Raw genomic sequence first — 20,161 nt, 5'->3', positions numbered from 1 at the left:
TTTATTGATTGTGTTTTGGGAAACTATGCCCAAAAAGATTATGAAATATGTTTGTGTAGTGCTATCACAAGTACAAAGTGATCTGGTTTACAGTATGTGGTGACGACACAGAGATGGAGGAACTGGAGACTTATTGGGTAACAAAGTGGGACATTATTGTGCAGGAACTGTTTTGTCTCATATTCAGATTAATGATAGTGTGTATTTTTAACTTTTATTTGTCAGTCTGTTTGTGTTTACATGGAAACTGTAAGTGATAGTGGCCCTCAGAGACTCAGTGTCAGTGCCTGTTTATGCCGCCCGACTGCCCTTTGTATATGTCTCTAAGTGGAGCTTTAAATGTCTTCGTTGTGCGCCATACCTCCGTTGTAGATCCTTCCGGCTTCCACCACACATACACTCGCAGGGCACATAAGTGAACACACTCTTAGGGTTTTAAAGTGTCATGTATAGTTCTAAGGAACTGGCGTCCACCAAGGGGAAAAGCAATAAGTCAAGAGGATCCATGGCTACCACTCTCTGCTTTGTTAATTGTTGTGTTTGTTGTGTCAACACAGTAACCGGTTGTGTTGGTCATCAGTATTTGAAAACTCAACTCCAAGGTCCCCACTGTGCCAACTGGCTCTCAATGCAGCTCTCACACTCTGAGGAGACATTAGATCTGTCTGATGGCGAGTGGAAATGCATGACATTTGCATGAATATGTGTGTATGTGTGTGTGTGTGTGTGTGTGTGTGTGTCAAAAAGAAAATAATCTACCCACATGTATGGTTTCATTTTGTTGTTTGGTGCAGTATTTCTCTTATTAAAATGGAAGAATAGCTCCAAAATAGGTGACATCATGTTTAGACATGGCTAGTGCAGCTAGAATGGATTTTAAAAGTAGAAAACACATTTATAAAATATATCAACAGTTCATGTCAAGTTTTGGTGTCAGAGATTGTTTTCTTAACTACTGTTATCATTATTAAAATTAAACGCAAAATGAATCCTTGTCCTTCATTACTCACAAATTTGAACGCTTGAGTGTCTTTGCAATCTGTTTTTCTTGGCCCAAAACAGCCAATGTGCCAACTGTAGAGATATTATCAGTTTGCTAGCTGGAAACGTACGCACCAAGAATGTGTGTGTGTGTGTGTGTGTGTGTGTGTGTGTGTGTGTGTGTATGGTGGGGGTGTCTGTGTGTCAGCTCTGAATGATCTCAGAGCTGCACCGTGAACTGTCTTTGTACATTGATGTATTGGAAACATACAACCTGATTTTGTGAAACATTTTCATCTCGCAGGGATATTTGCTTCGCATTCAGTCTGCACACACCTTAAAGTGGACATATGCTCCTGTGATTGTCTGTCATTTACATACTGTTATGATGTATGATGTTAAATATGGTCAAAGTTCCAAAACTTGAGGTGAACGTATGTAAAATTCTCCCTACAATACAAAAGTCCAGGTTTCGCTCTGCCATGAACATTTGTTTGCAATTTTTTTTTTTTACTTTCCTGGTGAGATGAGGTCAGCTTGTTATGCATGTCCATAAATGGCTGCCTTTTCAGTCCATTCTGTGTTTCTGAGGTTGTTTGCGTTTTCCACTCCAGATCGGATTTCAACTCAAACATGTACGGATGTATTTGAGAAGTTTGTATTTTGAGTAAAGAACAAGAAAAAGAAGTGAAATCCTACTACTATAGTTTGTTGATGTAGCCTCCGGAGCCTCTTGCAGTCTTCTGAGGGGCAGCCTCCAAGAACTGGCCAATCAGAACAGAGTGGGCTCATTGGGAGGACGGGCTTAAAGAGACAGGAGATATAACGGCCTGTTTCAGAACAGAGGCTGAACTGAGGGGCTGCATAAAGGGCCAGTATAAGATAAATAATGGGTTTTTTGAGCTGTAAATCATGCAAAAAATATAGTAGAGCCTCAGAATAGAAATATATATCTGGAAATGTGCATGACATGTCCCCTTTAAGATTCTTTAACTACATTCTTGCAACAAGTCCAGATTGCCAGGATTGGATTGTAAAAAGTCGTTCTGGCAAACAAAGTGAATCTGTCCTCTATTACAGTTTTTTATCTTCTTATTTGTTTCTGGTAAGAAAAATATTCCAGGTAAACAGGTTTACTGAGATGGATGGATTACCAAAAGGGCCTATTGGACACAGCTCGAGGGGCCCCAAGCAATATGCCCTTCTGAAAAACTGAAGGAAAAGTCTGAAGTTCAAAGGGAATGTTTATCATCTCAAGTATTATCTAGGACAAGTTCAGCATTGACACCATGTGATAGGGGCCCTTCAAATCTAAAGTGGCTCTAAAGTGTCTTCAAATGCTCATCGTCTCATAATCAGTCCATGTGTAGTGGTATTTAAAAATACCAGCTGTAGCACTGCATCCTCACTTTGATGCTACACACTTAATATAGCAAACTATATAACCTATGTTTCTGTATTAGGGAATGACGAATCCTGTACTTTTTCATGTTCCTCTCAGTTACTCAAAGGTTTCCATAACTACCAGCTCTTCCAGCCTCTTAATATCAAATAAGGTCTGTCTCCTGTCCAGCTGAAATACATCAACTACTGTATATCTCAGGGCTCTTCTCCGAGGCGACGCCATCTATCTGTGTGAATAGTTGAGCTCTGACACAAAGACATCTATACATTTTCCGAGACTTAAATGGAAACATCTCTAGTTCCAACTCCCTAAACCCAACGTTTCTCAGATTAAATTAAGTCTCGTCAGCAGGATGACTGATGTTCTAAAAAAGACAAGTTTGAAAGAGTCTCCTGTTTTCCGCACAGCACCTCTCTGCCTGTTGTACACTATAATTTAAAAGCAGACGTCCAACTACTACTTTAGTGGAATCCATCCCTTATTTTATGAGGACGTGGTAGTCAGGATAGATCCATACAGAGACATGATTTAAATAACTGAAGGGAAGGAGGCTCAGTGCAGAAAAAATACGTGATGTAGCATTTGCCAACCACACTGTAAGCCCTGCTGACACTGAGATTAGGCTCGGTTTTAATTTGTAATGAAGAGACCAGATGTGGTTGTGTGTGTGTTTGTGTGTGTGTTTGTGTGTGTGTGTGTGTGTGTGCATGGTTAGATGGCAGGGCAACAGCGGAACACGGGAAAGGTCAGCAGGACAGATTCCCAGACTGTTAAACAGCAAGAAGGGACGTTCAGGAAAATACAATCGTTATGTTCTTTCTCTCTCTGTATGGCTGTCTCTCTTGGTGTGTCTCTGTTTCACACTGACACGCACAGGCGCACACATACACAAAGTGTTAAGACAACACACTCCTGATTTATTGGCTCTCCTGGGTCCTGATAAAACTCATCCTGAATGATCTCATTTGTACTGCTAGAAGATGGGATAGGCAGACACTGACTGGCTCTGCATGTGTGTGTATGTGTGTGTGTCTGTCTATGTGTGAGGTTTAGTTATTTTCGTTGAGGTTTATTTGTTTGAGGATATTCTCAGACAGTAATTGTTGAGTTTTACTGAAACTTTTTGAATCCAAACTACAACTTCCTGTATGACTCTGGGCAAGAAAACTCATGTTCAACTAGTACTAGCATACCGGATCTGATACCTGATACTGATACTGCGTACATCCTTGGTCAACCATTTCACACACAAGACTCAGGATGCACTTGTAGATCTATAAAGTACACAATTATATATGACCTTGTATATTCTAAAGTGATATTCTGTTAGTACTGGACAGTACTGTACTGTACTTGGAAATATGGTGAAAACTAGTATTATTACAGTTTTTTGATGAAAAGTCAAGCTAAGACCCTTGTTAAAAGGTGAGGAGTGACAGAGAACTTGGCTGGATAAAACCATGTTGTTGGATGTCAAATGTGTAGTGCAAACTTTGACTGAATTTCCAGAACGTTGGCAAAGAAAATGCAAATCAATGCATGTTTCTACCTCATACTGTTATGTAAATAAAGGGCGTTGGGCTCATCTAGATAAATAGTCATGGCACTAATTCTCCAGAGGGCACAACAAGATGTAATTAAAAAGAGTGTCAATCAAACTCAAACAAGGAAAAACATGATGACAATATATCAATGGTTTGTTTCATGTATTAATTTGAGGAATCCACACAGATCTGATATTTTCATCTACCGGTATTTTTCATCACATAATTAATGCTTGTCATGATTTATTTGCTCAGTTAGTTTCCATTGCACTTTGTTGCATTTTCTTTTTCTCTACACACCAACTTTTCCACCTCAGCCAATCATAAAAACGTCTTTGTGATGTCAACATTTTTTCTAATTTCTGGCATTTCAAGTCAGATTTTGTTTTTTTGTTATTGCGCAAATGGAAAATATGATAACAGGTGGATGGAAAAGTACTTGCGGTGTCCAAATTAAAAGACAGTTGGTGAAAATGATACCTCTCACAAACAAGTTCAACCACTTTCATAAGGAAAGCACCAGCCCAACAGAAACTACTTCTTAATTTATCAATTTCGATCATCCAATCATCACATATGAAACCACACAGGCCAGTGATTTGGAACAGACTGTATGAAACTTTGGGAAATTACACATATACAGTAACTCCAGTGTTCTTAAGGCCAATTTATATTTGAGACATCTGTGTGGCTGTGAGGGTCTGCATTACATAACTTTCAACATCTGTCTACAGTACCAGTCAGAAGTTTGGACACACTTTCTCATTCAAGGGAATGGGAAGGTATGTCCAAGCTTTTGACTGCTACTGTATGACCATCAGACTGTTCATGTGCAGCCAAAATTGTTGCAAACACCCATTGTAGTATAAAGAGAACTGTGTGCACATCTGGAGTCCGCTGTTTGCATCAGTTTTTGGACTATCTGCCTTCTTTAGGTGATCTCACCCAAATAACTGTGTCACATTTTTTGGTCTGGAAAATATATAAAGGGGACTTCCATTTATTGCTGTAATATATAAATTAGGGGCCTATTTAAAACTATTCTGATGCTACAAATTGAACCATTAATGTGCACAATATTGGATATGATCCCATTTTGGATTTCCAGAATAAAAAGATTCATAAAAGGGTTTCAATTGCTTAAATCAATGATGGCATTTTTTTGTACATTTAAATGATATGAAAAGTCAAAGATAACACTAGTGAACTTTTTTACATTTGTGCATGTTATCACTTATGTAACTGTGCTTCCCCATTAGGCTGAGGTATAAATCCTGCAGAAGACAGCAGGTCAGTGAGGGGTTGATCCAGAGGTATTCCAACCTCCAGTGTTTACGGATCCCACCATGACTCACTTGGATCACATTACTCCTCACACATTACAAAGTGATGTGATGCAACGTTAACTTATTGTCTTGTCTGGGCGAGTGTGGGATTCGGCAGGATTTACGGGCCCATGAAAAACACCCGCAGAGTTTTATGTTCAGCCCTGACGCAACATTTAGATGAAATGTAAGAGCTGTAAATGTATGTGTGGGGTCATTCTACATGTGTATGCATACAGCAGTGTAAGTGTTATGAAATGTATTCAGTAGACATACGGCAGGAAACGAGTGTTACATAGAGTAACACAGTAACGTAGGTGTCTCTACCTCTCATGTTCATCCCCTCACCTGGACTAGATTTATGCTGGTTGAAGGAAGTGTCAGTTCATCATTTTTACATTTTGGCTGTCTGGGTAATAAGCAGGTAGTGGACAGTGACGGGGCGTTACTTAGAGACACTGTGTTTTACTGCTTGAGTCAGGACTGAGGAGTTTATGTGAGAATTGGGAATAAAATGTACAGAGAGAGAATGAGATAAACAGCAGCTAAAGGTATTAGTTCATAAAATTCTTTAGTGGTTTTATGGTGTTTTTCTTTGTATTACACAGTGCTTATACATTGGTGTAGTGATATATTAAAATGATGATGGAAAAAGTATCAGTGTCCTCCACCTTTGATATGATGACTGATTAAATCTATTGTAGAAATGATCAATGCTACTCCATGGGAAGCTCGTAACCTGAATGGATTCTCATATAAAATTTTGACTTGTGGTCACATAAATACATGCATTCGTTTCATTCATTCATTCGTTTCAGTCATGTCTTGCCAAAGAAATGAAGGCAATGGTGTTTATGAGGATCTTACTCAACAGACCAGCCGCGCAACTAAACACACCTAAAAGTATAAAAGTGATTTGTAACAGTTTTGGAAAGCGGCATTTTATACTCCTTCTTCATTCTGAAAATGCTACTATGAGTCGTACTGGAGTGCAGGTACAATCGACCTATGTGGTTGTTTAATTATGAGGATGTGTTGTATAATAGACAGAACTTGTTTACTGTGTTGATATTTAACCAAAGCCATGATCTCACCCTCGCTTTAAGATAGGCAACTTATGACTTTCTCCAAAAAATTTAGAAGACTTTATGCTAAGCACATTTTTGTTTTTATCTTTGAGGCTGGGGACTTACAAAAGAGGGATTCCAGTAACTTTAATAATAATCTCTTTCACAGACATGTATCCACGGCTGGAAAAGTTTAAGTTTCTTTTCTTTTCAGTTTTTCAGCAAATGAACACTACAAATCTTTCAGGCATATTTTACCCTCATTTGCATAAAGTTTCCATTTCTGACCTGAATTTTTGATTAAAAGAATGCATTTTCATGATGTGCCTAAGACGGATAGGATCTTCTGCTGGGATGGATGGGTGTGACTTGGAGCGAGACTCTACAGGGCTCACTGGATTGACCTAAATCTGGATCTAAAACTGACAGCTGACAGCAGCCCTGGAAGGAACTGCTTTTAAATCCAGCAACAAAATTATTTCATGTGGCTGAATCAGACTGGTTGAAGTGAACAGAGGAAATACAAACAGACAGCTGACTGAGTTGGAAGCAGGAAAGGAAATCTTTTGCTAAGCTTCATTTCAGAGTTTTTAGATTCTATTGACTGTTATGAAGCTGTTCCATTTTGGAGGAAATGTGAAACCTTGGCATTAAAATTGTCCAAAAACTCCAAGTAAATAAATGTATGACTTTTTTTGAAAAACACAAAATATCGGTCTTCAATCTTACAGCGGTGTTGTTGTTGCTGTACGGTGTGACGTCTGTTTGAAGTCAGAAGCTTTGATGAATCTTCTTGTGTGTTTTCAGACATGCATAGATTACATGCAGCTCTGCCGGCCACAGCTAATGATGTTGTCTTTCCAAACCTGGAGCTTTGAGGAAAAATGGCTCAGCTTGATGGATGTTCTCTAAAAACCCTGCTAATTGGCTCTGTTCGTGCATGCATGAATGTGTGTGGTTGATTTTGTGTGTGTGTGTGTTCAGCTCCAGGGCCTGGATGAGGAAAGGGTGATGTAATGCTGAATCAGGGCCTCGCTGCCAGCTGAAGGGCTGATCTGGTAACGCTGTGAGGTTTTGATACAGCAGAGTAGAGAGTGTGTGTGTGTATGTGTGTGTGTGTGTGTGTGTGTACAGATTGCAGAGAAAGAACAATTGATGGATATGACTGAGATGTATTTTGGCTGGGTCTGAGTGGATGACATCATCTTGCACTACACACACATATACAACATGCTGTTGCTTAAGAGTCAGTCAACAGTTATCGCTGTGAGTTCAAAGTTGTTCACTGATTGTTCTCCTGGGAAAAATGTATGACTTTCTCACACTGTATGTTTGTGTGTGTGTGTGTGTGTGTGTGTGTGTGTGTGTGTATGGGTGTTCTTGCTTTGGTCAGTAATTACATTGAGAATTAAATATTTTTCGTCTTGAGTGGCCGAAAAAATGTTAGCAGCATCAATTCAAAGAAACATTGATGTCATAAAAACCTACATCAAAGCCAAGTTGTGTGTGTGCACATGCACGTAACTTCCTAAAGTCCCATCCAGTTCTTGGGGTCATATCCCTCCCAGTATCCTCTCCACTGTTGACATTAGGGGCCTGTCCACTTCCACACCTATCTAATCCTGACGCCGTCCCACAGAGGACACCCGGCCCAGACTCATTCACTGTGTCTCCCTCAGTCTGCTCACTGTCTCTGATATCACTGCTTACTCACACTTGGAAGCACCAGTGTGAGTAACATGCTGGAAGACGTGACATCCAGTTTTTCACAATAGCTGTTAAATATCACTGAAACAGAGATAAGGCTTCAATTAAACTATTGCCTGAGGTGTGTTAGTGTATGAGTTAAAGCTGCAGCCAGTCTTATTTTCGCCAACAAAAACTATGACAAAAAATATTCATTGACAACCTTTTTGTTAACGTTGAAAACAAGCTTAAAATTACATAAAAAATAACTATAATGAAATAACATTTTTCATCAATGAATAAAAAGTAATCAACAATGTGAAAAAACAGACAAATGTACAAACAAATTATTGTTTTAATGCAAAGTCTTATCAGTCACCTGATTAGTAAAACACCACCCAAACATATCTGATTATGTAGCATTATCAAATGTTGTGGATGTGGACAACATTCATTTTCAGGAATGAGTAAGTTACAGGATTAAAAATTAAAATGTCACTGACAAGAGCTGAATTAAAATGTCTTTAACTTTGTTGACTAAAACTAACAAAAACCAATTCACTAAAATTTGACTAAAAATAATGTACATCTTGGTCAAAAGACTAAGACTAAAACTAAATCCAAACCAAGTGCCACAATGAACACGGCTTTGCACATTCCTACGCTCCTACACTAAACAGTTAACCACATTCTTGGTATCTCCATCTTTTTCTGAGGAATAAACAAACTACAGTTGACGTCTGAGTGTATTTGCATGAAGATAGAAGGAGATAGTTGTGGTTTTTTTGCCCAGGTTTTGACATATCCATCTCCGAGGTTTCTGCTTCAATCCCGACACAATGGAGGGTAAAGGACTAAATGACATTTAAAAATTCCCAATTTAATTCTGGATAAACCACAGAACACACATCAACAGTGTTTAAAGAGATTATTTCAGTAGAGAGTAGTTCCAATGCAAACTTCACAGCGAGGTCTGGAGATTATCTGGAGATTATCATTGTCTGCAAAGACAAGTTGCTCCTGAATTTTTTAAATGCCATTTAAAGTGCTGTGAGCACCACAAATAGACCTTTTAAACTATTAAACATCTTTAGTAATTGAACATGTTGCCACCTCTCAGAGGTTCTTGGACACATTTGCAGCATAAAACATTTTATTGCTGGCTTCGGTTACATGTGCTGTGTGATCCGCACGCAGTGGTGATGGAAAGGCTTCATAGTTCATGTTCGGTAATTTCATCCACATTTCTTGTTAAAATAATAAAGTAATAAAGCTCCTGAGTTGAGACAGTGGGCTGATTAATGTGAAACAGACGCTAGTGAAGTGCAGTGGCTTCTTCGTCCTTTTGAAGGCAAATATGGATGATGTTGTGAAAATAAACCAAAAGCTGACACCGAAAGAGTTTCCATAAGTGACCCTGTATGGTTGTTTGATATTCTGGATGGACACACTCCCCCTCATCCCATCCTGTTGCTCTTCTTAACCCTCCCAAAAGTGTATATCAGACACATCACCCTCTCCACAGTTCAAATCTCAAATCTCTATCATCACTCTTCCACCTCCCTTCATCTGTGCTCTATCAACAATCCTCTTTCCTTCCCACAAACTCTCACGCCACATCGCTCACCTTTTCACCCCGTCATACCTGCATCTACCTATTCCCCTGGCATTCAATAATGGAACCTTTATTCATCCCAGTGTAAAGTCAAGTGACCGTTTGCTATGAGTCACATGGAGGTAGACAAAAGCAGTCTTCTCATTTCTGGCTGATGACCATGAATTTTGTTCACTTAAATAACAACTGTCACTAGCAGATTTCATCAGCAATTGCTACTTAGCATAAGCTAATGCTAACGCTAAAACCCCATGAGTCGGTTGATAACTCCGTCTCCAGTTGACTTTTTTCCAACTGATTTGTTCTGAAATGAAAATGATGCTACATACATGATGTGCTAAAAGACTGAGCCTTAATGTCCCTGCATCCTCACCAGCTGGTGATCCAAGACATGTAACTAAAGGAGCAGCTTTGTTCATGTAATGAATTCAAAGAGAAAAGGATTTGAGGATGACGACAAACCAGTGAGTTTGGCAAACCTTAACACTAAGGCAAGTTTGGCAAATGAAAAGCAGGACAGAGATCCTATCATTACTCTAAACTGATATACTACCTTTGTTACCTTTCTAACGTAACTGTAACCCAACATAATAAGTAAGTAAGTAAGTTAATGACTTGCCCGTTAGGTTCCTACTGAAGGTAGTAAGCTAGTTTGTCAGGTATGCTAACATTTGCAGTTTACGTTAAAACGCAAACATACAATTTAGTTACACTTTTAGTTTAATTTCACTAGGATAATCCAGTATAATTCAGTATCAGTACTGCCTCCTCTTGCCTGGGCACATATATCAAAAACAAATTGCTGATGTTTTTTTAGTTTCTGCCACATTCTTTAGATATCATGCATCACTCTCACTACAATCTCATGCACATTGTTTCAGCATGTGGAGAAATCCAAAGCTTTCATAGGCCAGCATGCCTAGTTACGGTTGCTTTTAAAGCAGTGTCCACTGCATTTGAGGTACAAAAAAATTGACTGCATATTGATATTATTTTCCTCTATCTGCTTCCAGGGTGGCCTTACTAGCAGCACTGAGTCTACTTTGCCAAAACACTTGTGAACCTTAATAAGACTCAGTATAAACATGACATAATAATTGAATATTTTTAGTAGTTGCACACAAAAACAATACATTTCTTTCTACCTCCCTCCATATGCAGTTAATCAAATTTGTGCTTTGAAGTGTCAATGACATCATGACTTGGCTGACTTCCCGTGGCCCTATTTAGGCAGGACAGGTTCCCATGGAAACTCTGATGTCATGGGGGCTTCAGGGCGAGGCGAGTAGGAATGGATGACGTTTTTAGGCCTGCTTTCGGGTGAGATCTGATGTTCGTTAACAATGGACAGACATATCCATGTTTTTAAAGGAAGCAATTCAGTGCTGGCTGTGTTTTCGGTTTCATCCTCCATAAAGTTGGGATGAAATCCTACAGCAAATAATATGGTTCAACTCTGACATAGTAAATGAAGGTGGACCAATATTTTGAAAGAATGTATTTGATCAAGGTGTTTGGTTTGTAAATGATATTGTGTGTGAAGATGGGAAATTTATGAGGTATAACCAGTTCACATGGACAGACAGGAACAGCGCTGTGTGTCAGCAGACTGAAGTCAAAGCCAGCAGGTAGCCTGTCCGTCAACCTGGTGACTCATGCAACGAACTGGCTGGCTTGATCTGCTGTGTGTTATTGTGTCTCAATGTCAGTCTACAGGCAGATCAGAGCCAAGCTGTCCTGAATTTACAGTGTGAGTTAAAGACTGATGTAGAGGAACAAGCTGGCTGTATGCCTTGAGAAAGTGAAAGAGACCAAAATCTATCCATTTACAAAGTGCAAATGCTTTAAAATACTGCTGTCAAGAATTTTATTTAAAACATGGTGTGTGGTTTCTATTTTCAAACTAGGAAAAATGTATGTTCCTGCACTCTTTTTTTATTAAAGAAATGTTTTTTGACATTTTAGGAAATACACTTGTTTGCTTTCTTGCTGAGAGTTAGATGAGAAGATTGATAGTATAAAGACTGGAAGTAGGGGGAAACAGCCAGCCTGGCTCAATAATTAGCATGTTGTTTTTTGAAGTGTAAAAACAAGTTGTAATTTTAAAGGGGGTTGTGTGCTGGAGGTATAATGTATTTATTAGTGAGCTTTAGAGGTAGGTGGATTTTTTAACCTTTTGATAGAGCCAGGCTAGCGCTTCTGTATCCATTTTAGCTAACCCACTGTTGACTGTAGCTTGGTATTTAGTGTAAATGAGTCTTTTCAATCTTTTCATTTAACTCTCAGAGCAAATGCAAATATGCACATTTCCCAAAATGACAAACTAATGATTGTATTACCATTAGGTTTAGCTAATAGCTAATTAGCTGTTTGTGTGAAATGTCAGATTTTTGTATTAAGTGTCAGCAATTTTTTGTTGAGGATGTTGTAAAATTTATACATTAGCTTAGCTGATGTATTTTAATGTGTATGATAGTCTTTTTTTGGAATGTTTATGTGTACGTGAGTCAGTCAGTGAGGTAGGTAAACCAGCCTAAATGCAAAATGTCCCAATTAAGTTTGTCTGTGTTTACTTGTGGGTTGATTGCAAGTGTATCTCATGCAAAACCATGAAGGAATTGTTGATTTCATACTATGCAGCAAGAATTTGTTGGAATATTTTACCTCCCAAATTGTATAATGTTTGTATCAACTTGCTACTTACACTGGAATGCTGGACAATGTTCAAGAATAGAAAACTGCCTAAAGCAGTAGCCCCAACACAAAAACTATTTCAAAATGCTCATAAAAACTCAGTGTAAACTTGTCAATACATGGTTGTTTTCAGCTTGCTTGTTACCATGAGTCTTGCTGAGTCATACCTCACATAGGCTGAAGTGGTAGCTTATGCTTATGTACTGTAAGCAGTTATGGAAGAAATATGTCAATCTTTTACTTAAGTAAAACTACAACAATATTAAATCCCATATTTCCCATTCCCTCTGAAATATACTGGAATAGAAGAATCAAGCACAACTACCATAATATAACGTGTGTGTGTTGATTATCAGTAGCAGTATCATTTAAGTTGACCCAGATGCAGCATGACTCATTTTCGTGTTTAGACAAAGTTCACTTTGGCAGTTTGCTCTCATATAGCTCTGCTTTCTGCATCTCAAGTGTGTGTATGTGTGTGTGTGTGTTTATGGGAGTTTGAGGGAGTGTGGACATATTTGTGTTCTGTTTAAGGCGGTGGTGACGTACATTCTTCTCTGTGGCACAAACTCAGAGCCCTCTTGTTAATGTTTACAGTCTGTAACCAGCAGTCACAGATAGCCTGTGTGTGTGTGTGTGTGTGTGTGTGTGTGTGTGTGTGTGTGTGTGTGTGTATACCCTAACCCCTCTAAAAAGATATAGGGGAATGTGGATGATGATGGAGAGGAAATTAGAGAGGACCAAGGCGGAACGCGGTTGAGTTTGGCATCTTCGGCTGTATAGTTTCACTATGTTCATACATACATACCTATAATTAACAACTTAATTATAAACAACATATTGCCTAATGACTGTCTATCAAAAATTATTCACTTAAATACAGCACTGAATGTTCCTTTCATGTTGCCAGCTGTAAACTGATGCCAAAAAAATGTGTTGAAATAAAGCAGTTGGTGAGACTGAAAAAGAAGAAAAAGACTGGAGTCATGTCAGTGTTTTAAAGATCAGTTGTTCCGTTCTGATTTGAATAAGATTTACATGAGGCATTTTCATGTTTCCAAGATATACATTCAAAACTCTAATATCAAACTTAAAACAGCAAGGCTTAAGTCACTTCAGTGACAACTAAAAATACACAACACTAGCGCTCTAATGAGATCTTTTAAATAAAAGACAGTAGTTGTAAACATTCTATCCAGCATAACTTCATCAGAGGATATTTAGTGATGAATGTTGAATCACAAATAGATGTAAGGTACATTCAATGACTTTTTCCATCTTCCCAGGAACATAAACAGTTGCATGACTTTGTTGACATCATTTTATAGACTGTATCATGGAGTCATCATGTTTACCCATATAAGACACAGTGTGAGAATCTTCATCACATCAGAATGTGTCATCCATCCGACTGGTGTCTGTCCTTTCTTGTTTTGACTCATAGGGCAACATTTCGTGCATCTTAAGGCAGTTATCACTGTCAGACATCTGTGTTTGGACTGATTTGACTGTTGTTCTTTCACTTTTGCATCAGTGTAATGTTCAACCACAGTTACAGGTACAGGCCAACGAAACATCTATCATGAAGAGTATAACAGACAGAGCTAGATAAGAAAATTAACCAGAGCATGTTGGATGTGTTGAGAGGTAGTTTGAACAGCCACTCATTTGACTCAAGAGATAAATCAAGTTCATAAAGTTGTGGATTTGTTACGTGGGATGGAGCAGATGAACCCAAGTGCGGACACAACAGCAAGGAGACAGGGACATGATAGAAACAAGGTGTTTATTGTAAAGGCTGGGAAAAGGGAATGCAGGCCTGGAGAAGCTTGGGCTGAGAACTGGGAAGTGGGGCTGGGGTTTGGGCAGGGAAATGGGAAACATGGGGCTGAGGCTTGGGCTGGAATCTGGAAATCTGGGGCTAAGGCTTGGGCTGGGAGCTGGGAAGAGTGGGGATTCAGGGCAGGAAAGCAGGGCTGATGAGACAAGACAAGGGATTGGGGACAGAGCAGATGGAACTGCAAGAGACAGGAAACAGGGTTAAACACAGGAAAACAGGAGACAACAAAAAAAATGGATAAATGCAGGTGAAGTGGCGTGAAGCGTAGTAACTCTGACTGGAGCAGAGACTACGATCTGGCAGAGCTGAGTATTTGTAGAGGGATTGATTACTGAGGTGAGATGAGGTGCGGCTGGTGTGGCTCTGCTCTGACTCCAGCACACCTGTCTCCATTCACACAATCACACACACACACACACACACACACACACACACACACAGGTGCAATGAGACAGAGTGGTGAATAGAAGGTTTTTTATTTTATTTTTTTAATTAAAGTAATTAAACAACTTTATCCCTGTAAACTATGAACCAATATGACATCACAAGGGTTCCATATGTTTTTCTGTCATGCTCCACTTTGAAAGCCAAACAATTTTCATGCCCCGTGATTGTTTACACATCAACTAAAGGAGGCAAATTGAATTTTATTGAAATGATCAAGAACATAGACTGCATGTTTGTTTTCACAAATGTTTCTTATTCATCTCTGGTGTACAAATACAAGTTAACAGTTTTTACACACAGGTTTGTTGGATTTAACATACATGGCTGCTTGACAAGCATCAGCATTTCGTATTTTCTTCTCTGTCAGAAGTCAGTTCATATTATACTTGACATGTCTACATACTAGGTAGCTTTGCTGGCATCAGAGGGGTATTTTTTCTTTATCTTTGCCAAATTAATTCATTTCAATAATTTTCACAGAAGACATGTTTATCTCGTCATAGCAGAAAAAGCACAGAAGGAACTAACAAGATTAATGAAGTAGTAGACACAAAGTAGTTGCTATTTATTCCACACACTCCATGAATGTAACATAAGTCAGAATTACCCCTGGTTGTAAGGTCTGCTTCACTGGTTTTAGTTAGTTGGTTGGTTTAGTTTGGTTATTTTCTTAGGAGAGTAATACTCAGCCTGAAAAACTTCACATCTTTACAGAGACACACTTTTACAACTTCAGTGTATTGCTCATGAGCACTTTGACAGTACTTTCTGACGGATGGGAGCATGTACTTTATTCACCTTCTTGTTCACATGTCCCATCTGGTTGTGGGATTGAACTGGTGATTTTCTGATTTCCTCACATCTCAAAGGCATCAGTGAGAAAATAATTGCTTTCTCCTCTTGCTCCTTACTTTTTGCAGACGTTTGGCCCTTGTCAACCATGATATATTTTTGTCCATAAGTGTGCTACATAATGCAAATCCCCAGATGTCTCCCAGCCTACTATGTGACCTAATCCACACTTAATCAGTTGAGACAGACACCCTGCACAGAGGTAGAAGTGTGTTTGCAAATGTCTCTGCGATATCAACAAAAAGTCTTACAGGTTGAAGACCAGATGAGAAGAAAATCTAACAGTGTGTGACCTCTCCTCTTAGTTGTCTCAGTAATCATGCTGGACATTTACAACCTCAGTTCTGCGCAGAGGGAGTCAGAGTCAGAGAAGTAAAACATATTTGGTCATTATCAAAACAATGAAATAGCTCAACATGGACTGTGGGAGGCTTTGTATTGAGACAGGGGGAGAGAAAGAGGGATCTATTGTTGTGATGACAGCTGAAGCTTTTCATTTCATACCATTCTGATTTATGTGGGTCATACCACATTACCTGCTGACTCACTATTACTGGAAAGCAGTTTGGAGTTCAGGGACCTACAGAGGTCCTTCAGGGACTTTCAGGGTGCCCCAAGCAAAATGGGGAATAGTTCCATTCCACTTGAATTAATCTTAATTCAATTTTATCATTTAATGAGTCACATCATGAGTGAATGAAAATTTTGTTCAGGAAACATGAGTACTACAGAGAAATTGATTTCTTGAATAACAAATAAGAATCAGAAGCTGTTCTGAAGATACCAGGCTATATTCACACTCATTATGATAAAATTAAAAACACAGTTTAAAGCTGCACAAATATATTATAATATTATAATACATTTTCCTATAACAATGCATCAATTGAGTAGAGTGGCCACTTATAGTGATGAAGCAAAAAGAATTATATATAATTTACTCTGCAGTTCCCCTCAAATCTACGTAACGTTTTAGCTTCCTTGAGCTCATTGCTTTTGCAGTTAGCCACTAAAGAGACTTAAGAATTGGTGGAGACCAAACCAGAGCTAAAAGGAGAGCAAATATTAGTCTTACATTTCTCAAATGGCCAGAAACATGACTCCAAATGAATGTTAATGTTGGTCTGTGCCTGCTGGATGTGTGAGCTAACACGTTCGCCAGAACAACTTAATAGGGTGGTAAAGTCAATGTTGCATTTATAGCTTGTTCCACTGGTCCCATGTTGCCAAAAAAAGAAGAAATAAATTTGGAAAATCAATTAATGCGTCAAACTGGGTTCCATTCATACTTGTGTCTGAGTTCTTAACACTGAAATGCCAAAACAACAGAAACAAAATATTACATGCAGGCTTCATATTGTCTTCACAATGAGAAATCTTTACCAGCATCAGAAACTTGTAGGAGAAACAACAAACAGCCCAAGCTGACCATTCACAGCTCTTTCAGTCCCTGCATCATGTCAGCTATCTACAGCAGCAATGTGCGTAAGCTCTGTAGCTACACCATAACCCCTTATTACAGAGCTATAAATCAAACTTTAATGCTGCCACACTGAATTATGCCTGTACTCTATATGTTGACAATCATGTGTCAGATTTATCTGCATTAACTTGATTATGACATTACAGCGCTCCCCTTTTTTAAAATCCTCAGATGAATGATGAAGCTGATACGCGTGACCTCTGACCTCTACAGGGGTTTGTTGTCGTCTGTGTCTTGTACTGCCCCCAGCAGACTCACATAAAACCCCGAGGGGGTGCTTGGTTGGGGGTGGGGGAACAGAAAGGTGGGGGAACAATCTTCCAGTAAATCACCTCACCAAGCCCCCTCCTTGTCTCACAACTCCCCCTGCTCACTGTCTCACACACACACTCCTTAACACACACATTCACTGTTGACAGTAAGCAGGAGGGTGGAATGTCGAAGTATTTGCGTGTGTCTGCCTAATGCGTGGACGCACACATACACACGCACACACAATTGCTATCTGGTGTGGAATGTTTGTTCTGTTGGGGTCCAGTTACACGGGGGAGGGTAGTGGTCTTCAGCAGCCAGCTTGGCTGTCTGTCTGTCTCAACCTGCCATCAAACAAATCACTACAATAGAACATAATAGAAAAATGTAAAAGTACATGTGGGGACACAGTGGGATGTAAACCCACCTCAACCCCCTCTGGGGGTATTTACACTCTAGTTGACATACAGTACATCTATAGGATAGAGGTATAATAAGTAGTATCAAACTAATGTGATATTGTACACCATCATCATTCAAGTCTTTCACTCTTGAAGGTTGCAGTCTTTATCTTTTAAGGCTGAATTCACACAAAATCAGGTGTTGCAGCACACCTCCGCAGGGTTATGGGGAGGTGCGGGGTGGGGGTGTATTTGTTTGTAACCGCTGTGAAACAATCAGAAAATTTTTTTCCTCTCATTCACCTGGTTTCTTGCAAACGCTACTCTCTCTCTTCATTCACTCTCTAGCTCGCTCGACCACCACTGTTCTCTCTCTCGCTCTCTTTGTCTCTTGTCTTTTTTAAAATAAGTTGGGAAGCCGTCAGCAAAGCCTAACTTTATTTTTAACATTATCAAACAAAGAGAAATGTCTACGTCTTTGTCCTCCCTCATAGCAGGGTTGTACAACTCTGATCAGTCTGATCGCCAGCTGTGATTGATCATCGCAGCGTGATGTCGAGTTGCGTTTCTCCAAAAGTTGATTCTGGTTCAACTTTCTCACCACAGGCTGCTGCAGAACCCCTGTGGGCCGCATCTCTGCAGCTTAAACACACTACCCCCATTCAAATGAATGGGAGGACTGGCATTTTTGCTGCAACGCCTGATTTGGTCTGAATACGGCCTAACAAAACACCATTAGGGTGAAGGGATGGAAAGATTATGAGAGAGAGAAAGAAGAACAGACATGGATTGGGGAGAGAAGAGAAATAGATAAAGTGTGTGTTTGCATTGTCTATGTAACTGAAACAATTAAAGGATACCTATTCGGCTTTTTTGGTATTTTCTGTTATTTATATAGTGTTTGATGTCGGATATCTATGCTAAATATGTCAAAATTCCAAAACTTGAAATTAACGTATGTAGGAATGCTCCCTGCAAGTCAAAGGCCAGGGCTTCAAACTGCTCTCAATGCTTCATTTACAACGTTTTTTTCTACCTTGCCGATGAGCTGACATTGCGTCATTGCACATGCCCATAAACAGCAGTCCGTTCCATAGCCTTGATTGCTAATTTTTTTGCTAATGTTTTTTCAAGTGTTGTTTGCATTGTTCACTTTCATATTTCAGATCGCATTCTGGCTTCAACATGTGTGGATATATTTGAGAAGTTAACATTTCGAGTAAAGAATGAAAAAAATCCTACTATTATAGTTCATTCTATGGTTTGTTGACGTAGCCTGCGGAGCATCTCGAAGTTGCATGGATGTATAATAAGAACTGGATTCAGCTATGGAAGCAGGGCCCCATTCATGCCTATGAAAGTTGCTCAGTGGCACCAAAAAAAGATACTTCTCATTGTAAACATACTGTGCACGCTCTATGGGCCGCATGCACTTATGGAGCATGCTCACTAGAGACTTCCGCAGGCTGAGATAGCTACTTCTGGTTTAGCCCCCCGGTTAACTTGAATGGGGATAAACAATTTAATCGTGCAGCTCTTCTAGACTTTCAAAATGTGATCAGACCAAATGGATCCAATTCTGATAGTGAAATGAATCATTTCCCAGGGGCTGTGATGCTCAAATAAACGTATCCGCTGAATTACAGATATCTCTGTCACAATGCAAGTCTATGGGAAAAAGTCTTTTTAGGCCAGTGTGCATCACATGATCTAATTACACAATTTGGCCACTATGTCAAATTAGCTTCAAAGCCTGGTGCTGTTCCTGTATTCAGTTCTCTTTATAAATCCATGGGAAGTCGGCCAAGACGCAGCTTCTGGAAGCTAACCAATCAGAACAGAGTGGGCTCCTCAGGAGGGGGGCCTTAAAGAGACAGGTGCTAAAACAGCCTGTTTCAGGCAGAGGCTGAACTGATGGGCTGTGTAAAGGGTCAGTAGAAGATAAATAAGGAGTTTTTTAAACTGTGAATCATGCAAAGATATTCCAGTAGAGCCCAAGAAGAAAAATGTAGAAATGTGCATAATATGTCACCTTTAATTCCCTTTATTCACACTGCAAATTGAATGAGATTATGATTATGTGTCCTGTGCTGTTTAGTGCTAGACATCACATGGACTACTAAAAAACAGTGTCTAAGGTAACAATGTTAACATTTGATGTATTGTATCAGAGTTGATACAATACATCAAATGTTAACATTCATAATTAATATGGTATATGCTCAGTTATAAGTAAATCAAATAAATGGAATAAATTAATCTCACCGTGACAGACAGGAATTTCATAATCAAGATCTTCAAATTTATCACAAGATTATGTGGAAAGTAACCATAACAATAGTGCTGATGCTGTATGGATGGTTGAAATGTAAACACAATCACCATTAAAAAAAATACTTCATATATTGGAAAAAAATAAATAATGGCTTTCAGTGGTATTTTTTGTTTTCTACTGTAGTGGTCATGGTATATATGTTATGTTATAATGCACCTTATCCATTGCTGTATCCATTATTTTGTTATATCAGGACACCTTATCATTATCAGCATCAGCATTATTTCATATTTA

Source organism: Thunnus albacares, chromosome 6, assembly GCF_914725855.1.
Source record: "Thunnus albacares chromosome 6, fThuAlb1.1, whole genome shotgun sequence".
Classification (NCBI taxonomy): domain Eukaryota; kingdom Metazoa; phylum Chordata; class Actinopteri; order Scombriformes; family Scombridae; genus Thunnus; species Thunnus albacares.
This window is presented reverse-complemented; position numbering follows the sequence as displayed.